The 9,609-nt window shown below is 39.6% G+C and overlaps 1 protein-coding gene across 2 annotated transcripts in view; it reads left to right on the top strand.

Moving 5' to 3' along the window:
- The first annotated feature begins 2,461 nt into the window (after positions 1–2,461).
- The window catches only part of LOC119777016 (probable cation-transporting ATPase 13A3), a 66,737-nt gene continuing 59,589 nt past the window's right edge, over positions 2,462–9,609 (top strand). For both annotated transcript variants that reach the window (XM_038275749.1, XM_038275748.1), the window contains exon 1: positions 2,462–2,630. The gene's annotated coding sequence lies outside the window, so the exon portion shown is untranslated. The remainder of the gene's footprint in view (positions 2,631–9,609) is intronic.

Raw genomic sequence — 9,609 nt, 5'->3', positions numbered from 1 at the left:
TCTGCTGCCTCTGTTATCAACCGGAATGTTCCCTGAAAGCTGCTGTTGGATGTAGCAACATGTTGCTGAACCCTCCTCTAGGAGGCAGTGCTGCTCACATTCTATTCAGTTTATTTCTATAGCTCCAATTAACATCATGTCATCACAGACGATTCAACCTGATCATCCAGTCAGATTGATTCAATATTATTTGAAAATATAAAATCTGCAACAAAAATGTAAAAGATAAAGTATGAAAAAATGTGAAAACAGTAAAGGTCTTAAAACCTTTACAAACATTTACAAAATGTTCTCCTTGCTTTCAAACAATGGAACTAAATTCCCTCCATAATGAGGCATATTTACTCCAATCATTAACGTTTTAAAAAAGGCATTTTGATCAGTTTTATGTTAAAATATCTAATTCGTCGTTATATAATTAACTCAGCAGCGTTAATCTGTCGTCCTGCTGCATTTACCGCGTTCAACAAACTCTTTTCTTTATTTACTCCTAAGTAGAGCACCGGCCATGTATAGAAGTTAATATTTAGCTTTAAGGCTACGCCTCCAGATTATTACAGGGTAAAAAAAAAAACATGTTACTGTAACATTAAATCAGAACATTTATTACTTCAAAAGGTGCGTCTCAGGATTTTAATTTCAAAATAAATGTGTTTCAGGGATTTAATTAAACTTTCCAGTTCACCAGATCATCCAGTCAGATTGATTCAAAGTTTTCTATCTAAGGAAAACCAGCCGATTGCATCGACTCATTGACTCTTCAGCAATCCCTCACACTAAGCAAGCTTGTAGCGACAGTGGAGAGGAAAAACTCCCTTTGAACAGGAAGAAACCTCCAGCAGAACCAGGCTCAGTGTGAGCGGCCATCTGCTGAGGCCCACTGGGGTTCAAGGAGACAGAAGCAGACATAGAAAAAGAAGCATAGATACAAAACGCAACTGTCAACCAGCTCCAGGTGAGTTCTCTGTGGCCTTTTAGAAAAGAAATGAGCACTTAATGTTAAAATCCATTGCTGTAAAGCTGGCGGTGGAATTTAGCTTAATAGAGACATTGAAGTTGTTCAGCCTAGATAGATTAATCCATGATTATTAATAAAGTATCCCACAGGATATTCACCTCAAAAACATATAAAATAGGATAAAAAACACAAAATTAGATTTAAAAAATAAATGAATATAAAACAGTCCTTCAAGAGGCATTAAAATGGAACTTAGGCAGAAGTTCAACTGAGGTGTTCAGGCTGACGGAGAACTAACTGGCCTGCAGAAGATAACGGAAAAACACATTTTTAAGACAGGATTTTCTTTTAAAATAGAGATTTTCTAAATTTTGGGACAATATTGTCTGATAAAGAATAAATTTATATACATGTTTATGCCAGAATGATTTGACATTTAAATATTATTTCCCTACGACTTTAAAGCCTTGCAGAGCAGCCTAAAGTAGCCTGGTGAGACCATCCTGATCTCGCGAGCTTTCAAGGTTTCACTCGCAGATCAGTCTGGAGACTCTCCGTTGAAGAAAATTTGGAGCCGTTCACCAAACGAACGTCCAGTCAGCGTTGGCTTTGAGGCGGGTTGAGGTGTGACGCAACGAGAAGCGCGACAGTTCAGTCTAAAGAACATGGCGGCTTCAGCCGATGAAACTAGCGTTAGCGTGGCTATCGAGCAAGTTTTATCGGAGTTACAGAGTATTTCTTCACTGAAAGAAGAGCAAAACACTGCTCTGGAGGCTTTTCTCAGAGGAAAAGATGTTTTTGCTCTTCTCCCGACTGGTTTCGGCAAGAGTTTGATCTATTAATTGGATCCTCTTCGTCGTCGCTCTGTTAGTACGTCATATCACCAACATAGGCCAATCAGCTAACCAGTATTTTCCCCCCTTCCCAAAATTACTTCAACAGAAGGTTTCCAGATGGATATGTGGAGCAAATCCATCTGGCGGAGTCAGGTTAAGCCTAAAGCCCACTGCTCTCATTAAGACAGAAAAAAGAAAGAAATATAACAAATGAACAGTTCAGGTGTTTGAGAAAATATGGGAATCAGGAAATTGTCTATAAACCAAACTGAACTATTGTTCTCTTCTTCAAAAAACAATTTAGATTTTAAATTGGAAAAACTTTCTATTTTCTTAAAATATTTTTTATTTAAAAAGTCAATGTATAACACCTCATTTTATTTCAGTGTTAAATTCTGTTTAAAGTAACAGATTATAATTAAAAATGTCTCTGGAGCTTTACTGGTTGATGCTTTAATTTTTAACTGGTTACCACTGATCCAGGGCATCATTTAAAGTGAAAAGGGCCAAATATATGAGAGTGTGAATTAAATCACAGCACGGCTTGCCATACTCTGTAGGTTGAATACCTGCTGCGCAACGGTTTGTGTAAACTTACAGAAACTCAGCCCTAAAAAAAAAAAAAAAAAAAAAGCAGGGTGTCCCCCGTGATGACTTCACATCCTGTTTTCCCCACTTCCTTCTGAGGGATCTGCGTGGATTGGCCGGTCCTGCGTCCACGCACCGCACGCTGTCAGATCTGCGGGGTTCTGGGAGCGCAGAGTTCTTCCACAGCAGAGATCCCGTCACGCAGCCATGCAGCTTTTGATTTGTTGAGGCAGAGAAAGGAGGCGTCGGTAAGTAGATCTGACCAAAGCTGTGCTGTAAATCTGGGACTTCAAGTGTGAAAAACAATAAAGTGACTTTAGTGGTTTTCAGGAACCCTGGTGGGAAATCCACACAAATGATCCTTTTTAAAGGATTGTGCAATAGCCTTTCATAAGAGAGCAACAACCTGGCTGAACATTAAAATCCTTTTTGTGCCTCTTTTGTCCTCCTTCAGGCTGATTTATGAGCTAAAATCGAAATCATATTTGCAGTAATCCTGTAATCTGAACTATGTAGAGACTTTTTTCTTTCTTTCTTTTGGATCCCAGCTGAACTCTTTGGTCTGGGTGAATGGGTTTATGTCAGCTCAGCATTCTTTCCTCTGGGTTAAAAGTGTCGCGGTTTGGGTGGAGGATTTTTTAAGAACCCAAATGCAGAAACGAAGGAGTCAGAGATGAGTTCTTGTAGGTTTAATGTCCAAAAGCGGAAACTGAAGCAAAAATCCAAATGAACAAATATAGAAAAGCCAAATCTAGGAGACATCCAGGAAAACAGCCAGAGCCGGGAAACGACGAGGATCCAGCAAACAGTGACTGAACAGGAGGTGTATAAATGGGAGACTGAACAAAGACCAGCCTAATCAGTAGACTGGGAGCAGGTGCGGACAGAGGAGTCTAGAAGGGAGCTAGGCGGCCCCAAGTTCCTTTTATATATATGGTTAATACAACTATTCCTAATTTGTGCACATTACTTATGCTATTTTTTATGATATAAAAATAATTTTGTTCAAATGCCATCAGGACGCTTAAAATATTAAAGTATGTTTACTGGCAGCTTAGTGCTAGCAGGTTCCCAATGGGAAATTCCATTGGGACCAAGTAGCACTAAATTGGTGACTTAGAAACGACGCTGTCAAGGAACGCTATGGACAGAGGAAACATGCAAGAGGAGGAGAGTTTAGTGTCGGAGGTCGTGGATGAGTCTCCTCCGTCATCCATTTTTTATTTAGAGGAGGAAAGCGGGGACGAAGATGTTGTGGAAGAGGACGCCAGGGCGGCAGAAGCTTGGTTTGGTGTAGAAGGCTTCCAGCCGTACATGTTTGAGCCCTTGCCTCGCAACGCTGCCAGTTCTGTTAGCTCTACGCCTGCTGAAGACACAGACGTCCATCCCCGTGAACACTGGGACGCAACTCAATGGGAAAGGAAAGGATTCTGGTTTCAACCGTTGCGTATATTAGCTGCGACACATGAATCAAGATGCTATGACCGAAAACATTTGATTGACAGATGGCCGTTGATATATGATTGGGCGAATTTAGGTGTTCAGGCTGACGTAGAACTAACTGGCCTGCAGAAGATAACGGGAAAAAAGAAACAGATTTTAAGACAGGATTTGTTTAAAATAGAGATTTTCTAACTTTTGGGACAATATGGTCTGATAAAAAGTACATTTATATACATGTTTAAGCCAGAATGATTTGTCATTTAAATCTAATTTCCCTATTACTTTAAGTGTGTCTCAGCCCCCCCCCCCCCCCTTCATATTGGATCAGTCCATTTGCTGCACATGTTCAGAAAGGTCCAAACAGACAGCAGCAAACCATTTGAAAACAAACCATGCAAAGAGCAGTGTTGCCAACTTAGCGCTTTAGTCGCTATATTTAGCCACTTTTCAGACCCCTCTAGCACTTTGATTTCTAAAAAGCTCCTAGCGCCAAATCTAGAGACTTTTTTTCTGCTACTGGAGACTTTGGAGACAACATCTAAAAGCAGCGAACTCTGCTCTCCAGAGCCAGTAGATTGGTAACCCCGCCTCCTGCTCTCCTCTATCTTGTCTGCTGTCATGATTCATGCAGCTATTATTTCATCCAAATGAAAAATGGAGAACAGATAAGCAGATCGTGGCTTGTCTACAGTGAAAAGAAGGACTGGGTTATTTACTTTGGCCTTTTTGGAAACACAGGAAGGAGCAATCAGCTAAGTGAGCTTAGTGCTTGGAAAAAATCTTTCATTCCTTTAGAGACAGCATGAAAAGTCAGCTGAGTACAAAACATAGAGAGGAAAACAAGAAGAAAAGGGACAAGAAGAGAGGGACACAACCTAGAACAGATAATGGATGTCTATTCTATTAACATTTCTCTATCTGGAGAATGGGGCTGTTTATGTGTTGTCTTCTCCATTCAGAGGGCCCCTGCCTGTCTTTGCCCAGGGCCCCACATTTCCTAAATCTGCCCCTGGAGTTAGGGAAAAGGAGACTGACCCAGAGGGCAAACAAGAAATACTTAAGAACTCAAATACAAATAAATACAACAAAAATAACTAATTACTGAATAACTTTATAAATGATAATAATACTGGAGACCAAAACTTGATTTGGGAAGGATTCAAAGCAGACATTAGGGGAATCCTCCCAGATCAAAAAACAAGATTCCTAAAAGATAAACCTATAAGAAAATAAAGTAATGAAATTGGAAAGGGAATACTGGGAAAACTTTAACCCGTTAATCTTTTATAAATGAGTCAGAACTTCATATGAGCTAAATACAATATTCTAAAAAAAAAAGGTAGAGTACTCTATTTTCAGAATCAAACAGAGATGATATGAATCAGGCGATAAAGCTAATAAATTATTAGCCAGCCAATTAAAGACCAAACAGGTAGCACTAATTAGTGCAATAAAGAACGGACTGGGAGGGTAATTAGCAGTCAGAAAGAAATCAATAAATTATTCAAAGATTTCTGTTAATTTGATCTAAATACAGCGGAAGAGTTTTATGGAAGGTTAATCCTCGTGAAGCTCTGGAGAAACTGAGGAAGTTTAAATTTATTTAACGTCCGGTGATGAACCTGACTAAAGTTGGCCCCGCCCCCCCACCTTCTTCCAATCAGACAGAATTGGTGTCAATCACCTCGTCTGTTCGTGCTGCATGTGGAGCAAACATTTTAGTTTGGGCCGCTATCATTTAAAGATTTAAAGACATTATTCTAGAGGTCATCAAAGGTCAACCAGCTCCCCCCCACCCACCTTCTGACATGAAATCTGTGTCAATCACCTCGACTCTGTTTGTGCAGCAAAAATGTTCATTTGTGCTCCTTTCATTCTAAAGATATAAAGAAAAATGTTCTCCAGGGGTCATCAGAGGTCATTTGGTGTCAATCATCTGCGCTACGTTTGAGGACCAAAGATTTTCGTTTTTTGCCATTATAATTTTTTTTCAAGGTTAAAATTTAATTATTCATATTCTCAGGTTAGCAACTTATGATTTATATGAAATTCACAGTTTCAGCATAAACAGATGTTCACTGACCTTTGACCTCTACAAACTATTATTAATATCAATAAAATGATAGCAGTACAAATGAACATTTTGCAATAGAAAAATATAAAATTTTAAAATATATTTAAAATATATATATTCTAAAATGCACATTTTAAAATATCTAACATGTTTGTTGCTGTTCTATTCTATAAGTGTTGCTTAAAGGAATAGTACACCCAAAACATGATTAGCCTTCATTTTCTACTCACCCCCATGCTGAACAACACTCTGGAGTACTTTTTTGATATCTCAAATGCATCTGGAGATCTGGGAGGCTTCTTGCTGTCTGCTGACATTCAAATAATGGAGGTCTATGGCGCCCGAGAAAGAAAGGTCCATAAAAGTCCACAAAAAACGTGTCAATATTCTTCCATACTGGTCGTCCAATGTATTCCAAGTGTCCTGAGTGGGTAGCATCCAGAATTTACTCGAAACAAAGTCATTTAGAAGGTTTTTTAGAGCATAAACAGTAGTGTATAGGATTTCCTGAAAGCGCGTTCACGAGTCTACGGAAGCCGGCAGACCAAACCAGATGAAAGTGCGCATTCAGCGTCTGCTCTTCCAATAATGCAAGCGCAGAAGAAGAAATGTGCCGTTTACCTGTGCAAAGAAAGAAACAACGAAAGAAAAATGTCTGAGGACTTCAGTGTTGAGGAAGAGCATGAGTTCTTTGCCGAGCTGAATGCGCTGGTTTGGTCTGCCGGCTTCCGTAGCGCCGGGATCGCGCTTTCAGGAAATCATATACACTACTGTTTATGCTCTAAAAACATTCTAAATGACTTCGTTTCGAGTAAATTCTGGATGCTACCCACTCAGGAAACTTGGAATACATTGGACGAGCAGTATGGAGGAATATTGAAACGTTTTTTGTGGACTTTTATGGACCTTTCTGCCTCGGGCGCCATAGACCTCCATTATTTGAATGTCAGCAGACAGCAAGAAGCCTCCCAGATCTCCAGAAACATTTGAGATATCAAAAAAGTACTCGAGAGTGTTGTTCAGCATGGGGGTGAGTAGAAAATGAAGGCTAATCATGTTTTGGGTGTACTATTCCTTTAATGTGAGCGTGTGTACATGGTGCAAAGGTTAGAATGTAATTCTACATACAGGTGCTGGTCATAAAATTAGAATATCATGAAAAAGTAGATTGATTTCAGTAATTCCATTTAAAAAGTGAAACTTGTATATTATATTCATACATTACATACAAACTCATATATTTCAGATGTTTATTTTGTTTAATTTTGATGATTACAAATGACAACAAATGAAAATCTCAAATTCATCATATCAGAAAATTAGAATATTACTGAAGACCAATAAAAACAAAGGATTTATAGAAATGTTGGCCAACTGAAAAGTATGAACATGAAAAGTATGAGCATGTACAGCACTCAGTATTTAGTTGGGCCTCCTTTGGCCTGTATTACTGCAGCAATGCGGCGTGGCATGGAGTCGATCAGTCTGTGGCACTGCTCAGGTGTTATGATAGCCCAGGTTGCTCTAATAGTGGCTTTTAGCTCTTCTGAATTGTTGGGTCTGGTGTATTGCATCTTCTTCTTCACAATACCCCATAGATTTTCTATGGGGTTAAGGTCAGGAGAGTTTGCTGGCCAATTAAGAACAGGGATACCATGGTCCTTCAACCAGGTACTGGTAGCTTTGGCACTGTGTGCAGGTGCCAAGTCCTGTTGGAAAATGAAATCTGCATCTCCAAAAAGTTTGTCAGCTGCAGGAAGCATGAAGTGCTCTAAAACTTCCTGGTATGTGGCTGCGTTGACCCTGGACCTCAGAAAACACAATGGACCAACACCAGCAGATGAAATGGCATCCCCAAACCATCACTGACTGTGGAAACTTTACACTGGACTTCAAGCAACGTGGATGAAGTGCCTCTGTTCTTTTCCTCCAGACTCTGGGACCTTGATTTCCAAAGGAAATGCAAAATTTACTTTCATCAGAGAACATGACTTTGGACCACTCACCAGCAGTCCAGTCCTGTTTCTCTTTAGCCCAGGCAAGACGCTTCTGACGCTGTCTGTGGTTCAAGAGTGGCTTGACACAAGGAATGCGACAGCAGAAACCCATGTCTTTCATACGTCTGTGTGTGGTGGTTCTTGAAGCACTCACTCCAGCTGCAGTCCACTCTTTGTGAATCTCCCCCCACATTTTTGAAGGGGTTTTGTTTCACAATCCTCTCCAGGGTGCGGTTATCTCTCTTGCTTGTACACTTTTTTCGACCACATCTTTTCCTTCCCTTCGCCTCTCTATTAATGTGCTTGGACACTGAGCTCTGTGAACAGCCAGCCTCTTTAGCGATGACCTTTTGTGTCTTGCCCTCCTTGTGCAAGGTGTCGATGGTCGTCTTTTGGACAACTGTCAAGTCAGCAGTCTTCCCCATGATTGTGTAGCCTATAGAACTAGACTGAAAGACCATTTAAAGGCTTTTGCAGGTGGTTTGAGTTAATTAGCTGATTAGAGTGTGGCACCAGGGGCCATCAATTTTGAACCTTTTCACAATATTCTAATTTTCTGATATGATGAATTTGAGATTTTCATTTGTTGTCATTTGTAATCATCAAAATTAAACAAAATAAACATCTGAAATATATGAGTTTGTATGTAATGTATGAATATAATATACAAGTTTCACTTTTTAAATGGAATTACTGAAATCAATCTACTTTTTCATGATATTCTAATTTTATGACCAGCACCTGTATATATCACACTAGATCACCAGTGAACACCACAGCACTCACGTTGCACAACAGAGTCAATAAAACTTGAACTGTGGTCGTCAGTAGATCGGAACAGATAAAGTTCTTATGTATTTGAGTTTTTCTGAAGGAGCCCATTAAAGGTTTGCTCCTGAAAGAACCGTCGGTCCAAACGGTGCTTGTTCTGGGTGGACACCTTCCCAGAGTGATTAAAGGTCAAACTGGTCCCACACAAATGGACTCACTGGTTGTCGGTTATGGTTTTCATTTTGTTGTTAGGATTTTTCTACACCCTCCGTTTTTTACGAGGTCTTACCACATTCTGTTATTATTGCCCTTTGCTGTTTCTAGTTTTTTTTTTCTATTTATTTTTTTTTTGTTTTTTCCTCTTTTCCTGTTAGATTTTCTGTTACAGTAGTAGCCATCAAACATTTCCTCACTTTCCTTGATGGGTTCTTGGCTGGTCCCCCAAGATTCCTTCTTAAACATCAATCTTAGTACTAAAATGTTCTTTCTGTCATGATTAATGAAAATTAAGATCTTTTTCAAATCTTTTTTATTGTGAAAAACATTTAAATATATTACACATGTATACACATTAGAGTTTTTTAAGTAGGAGATAACGACACATATAATTCAATTCAATTCAGTTTATTTATATAGCGCCAAATTCACAACACATGTAATCTCAAGGCACTTTACAGTTCAACCAGATCATCCAGTCAAATGTCATGATAGAAAAGAACAACTCAGGATCAGAGCAACCACGGAGACAGACAGTTAGTTTTAACTGGTTTATTGTAAAGTGCTGGTATACAGGTGTTAACTGGATCTTCTGGTCTGCTTGGAGGGGCGAAGGAGGTGGTCAGAAACAGCCTGTGGCAGTAAAAAATGTGGCAAGCTCAAAAACTCAGAGTGGGAGGCTTGCCCGGAGCCAGGGGGGGTGAGGTCCGTGGTCCGGTGCAATCC

This window comes from Cyprinodon tularosa, unplaced genomic scaffold (genome assembly GCF_016077235.1).
Source record: "Cyprinodon tularosa strain WSP-4 unplaced genomic scaffold, ASM1607723v1 ctg977, whole genome shotgun sequence".
In the NCBI taxonomy this organism is placed as follows: Eukaryota; Metazoa; Chordata; class Actinopteri; order Cyprinodontiformes; family Cyprinodontidae; genus Cyprinodon; species Cyprinodon tularosa.
This window is presented reverse-complemented; position numbering and strand designations above follow the sequence as displayed.